Source organism: Xenopus laevis, chromosome 3L (assembly GCF_017654675.1).
Source record: "Xenopus laevis strain J_2021 chromosome 3L, Xenopus_laevis_v10.1, whole genome shotgun sequence".
NCBI classification, from domain to species: Eukaryota; Metazoa; Chordata; class Amphibia; order Anura; family Pipidae; genus Xenopus; species Xenopus laevis.
Genome location: NC_054375.1, coordinates 22,836,232 through 22,839,645, shown reverse-complemented (window position 1 = coordinate 22,839,645; position 3,414 = coordinate 22,836,232).

The following is a 3,414-nucleotide window of genomic DNA, read 5'->3' as shown; positions in this document are numbered from 1 at the left end:
CATCTTGAAAATACTTTTTTTCCCTTCAGCGTAAAGGGATGCAAGCGTCACACTAATAGACAGAGAACCCAACCAATGAACATTTCTCATGGGCGGAGCTGGATCAGTGACGTCTGTGTTTTGTAAACGGATCTTCGGGAGCAGGGGATGTGTGGTAAACCAATCGAAAGCAAAGCAGTTCTGATTGGCTTACGCGGGAGGGGCGGGAACTGACTGAGTTTCAGAAACTCCTCCCTGAAGTTGCCCTAGTTTCCTAGCTCAGAAGCAAAACAAAGTGATTTGTGTGTATTTTTTTTTTCTTCTGCTGGAACAAAGATCAAATTCTGTAGAGGCACTAAAAATAGAAGAAAGGGCAGCTTCTTCTGATTAATAAAACAGATCTCAACACAATGCTCTGCTGCAGCTATATTTAGGCTCAGCATCTTCTAGGCTTGAAATAAACATTGGCTGTTTTTACAATATGTGTTTAGTGCTGATTGTTATAGTTATCAATGCTTGTTCAGAAAATGCCAGACATATTTCTCAGAACTGTTCAACCGAATGGTTCACAGCTCTGGCCTGCTTGAGCAATATGAACAATATCAAATACTAAAAAGTTACCTTAATCAAGGTGATATAAAATATGAACAATATCAAATAATACCGAAAACTTACCTAAATCAAGGTTATATAATATGAACAATATCAAATATCAAAAACTAACCTAAATCCAAGTTATACAAGTAACAACCTGGTCCAGTCCATTTCCAAACCCATTAACCCTTTACTTACTGACACTCAGTGCCAGCTGGTTTTTGAATTTTTTTTGCCGTCACTTTGGGGACCTTCCGTTTACCTAGAAAACCATAACATTTTTTTTTCAGGACAACCTGAGCTTTCTTAATCTGCCTTAGTTTTTGTGTAATTCCATTTCTGTAACAAGATTTAGCATTCTACTGGAAAAAATATTTAAAAAACTGCTGTTTTTCATGATTTAGATAATATACCCGAAAAATATTTTATGCACGAATATCCAACTAGTTTGGAAAGCTCCATGTCTCCCATACATTCCAGTACCAGATATGTATAGTTTTATTGATATTTCTGACTTCTCTAGATCAAAAACTCCCAGCAGTACACCAACAAATTTTCAAAGCACCACTCCAAATATCTTTGAATTCCTAAGACAAAAAATTCTCTAATAGTAAGTCTATTCTAAGAAACTATATATTTTTTATAAAGTACACATTCTGACAAATCCAAAATGGGTAGATAATTATTTTGCTTCCAAACTACCAAACTTGAAATCTTTTATGAACTTCATGGTTTTTATAAAAAGTTATAAAAATTTGGAAAACTCACCTCAGAACTTTCTTTTTGCAACTTCATATGCCCCACTTATTATTAGGTTCCAAGATTCTAAATATAAAGGCCAGAGGTCCACCAACAGTGTGGTCTTGGCTGCTTAGGGATCATCATAAACAAAGCTGCTTGAGTTCTGCATGGCTGGAAAGTAAGGTGGGGGCTCCCCCTGCTGTTCATAAGTATCATTGTTTCCCTAAGGAGCAGTTAGGGACCGTCGACAATTCCTATCCACAGCAGTAAATGGAGGGAGAATTTCACTGCATATAGTCAGGTTTTTTAATAAAAACTGTACACATATTTTAATTCAAGTATATTGGAGATAGGTTTCTTTTTCATTAAAGAAAGTAAAAATGGGATTTTATTTTTTTGCCTTTACATGCCCTTTAATGAAACTCAGGCATTCTGTTCTGCAGGGCCAGAGATAAGAAATATATCAACTAATGTATCAATTTAGAACAGTTTACAGAGTTGGCAACCAAAGGTGAAAAATGTAACTTTAAATTTCAGTATCAGAAAAACAGTAACAAATACACAATAATGTCGAAGAAGGGAGGGTTTGTTGACACATATAGTGGCCAGGAAAGGAGAATTATGGTAAAGTATGAAAAAAGATTCCCTTTTCCTACCCACTATGGGGTAGATTTATCAAAAAGTGAAGTTAGAGATCTCCACAGTCCGCAGAGTGAAATCCCGCCTCTCTCCATTAATTTCTATGGGATTTTTAAAGGCAAACTTTCACCCTTTGATAAATACGCCTTTAAAAATCCTATAGAAATGATCCAGCAGGGCATTCTACAACCTCACTATCCTCACCGTAAAGAACCACCTACACTGCTTCAAATGAAATTTCTTTTCCTCTAGTCTTAAGGGATGGCTTCTGGTGTAGTGATACTCTTTATGGGGAAAAAAGTATCCAGCAATATGATAAAAAAACAGGGTGAGAAAAAAACTTAACCAATTCTCCACATAAAGGTTCAATTAGAGTTAGAAGATCAGAGGACTCCAGAAGCAAACACCACACTCCCACACTGAGACAATAATGGTTCATGAACGTCTGACAAATCTGATCAACTTCGACTTCCACCACTGCCCAAGATGTGGCCACTGTGAGCTTTTAGTTGCTTTTATGAGCTTTTGGGAGCTAGCTTGCCTTGTAGTCATAATAGTCTTTAGAAATCAGGATCACCAGCCATCTAGAAATAGTGGAAGAGGCGGCAGTCAGACCTTTCCTTGTGTCCACTGGAATGACAAATAATCTATCGAATCTTCTGGAGAGCTCTGTGGAACAGAGATACTGTTTTACTGCTCTAACTAGATCCAAATTCAAATATAGATAATCTCCAAGGCAGACAAGCTGACAAGGTAAGCAGGAAGGACAATTTCTGAATTTAAATGAAATGTAGACATGACCTTGGATAAGAAGGAAACATCTGGCTTCAGAATCACCTTGTCTGACAGAATAGACATATTTTCTTGACACATGGACATGGATTTCAAAAGACTGACCCTGGCAGCTGAAGTAATAGCCACTAAAACACAGTATTTAATTTTATATTGTGGCTTGACTGAGGCTTGATCCAGTGGCTCAAAAGTAGAGGAAGCTAAGGGGTAAATATACTAAGAGGCAAAAATTCACCAGTGACGGCTTCACAGCCATCGCAACACTTCGCCAGGCGAAAATTTGTTCAGACAATGCTAATTTACTAAGATGCAAAGTTGTGTCCAGGGCACTGAACTCTGGCAAATTTTGCTAGTGTTACTTTGGCAATGTGAGCAAATCAAATCGAAGATGGACTATCGTTCAATTCTGCCTAGTGCAACTTCGTTAGAGGTCTTCGCTCAGGCTAATTTGCATACGGTGGGAAATTTAAAGTTGAATGGACGTATGTATATGTTGCAGCAAATACATTACATTACACAAGTCCAGGGAACCGTAATAAAGAAAAAAGAGTTCTTATAGTGCCCTACACATGAGCCAACTGTATAGTTAATGTTCCATATGTTAGAAAATGTATGGGGGAACCTGGTTACCCAAAAAAAATTTAAGGACTTTTGCAGGCTATCATTCTG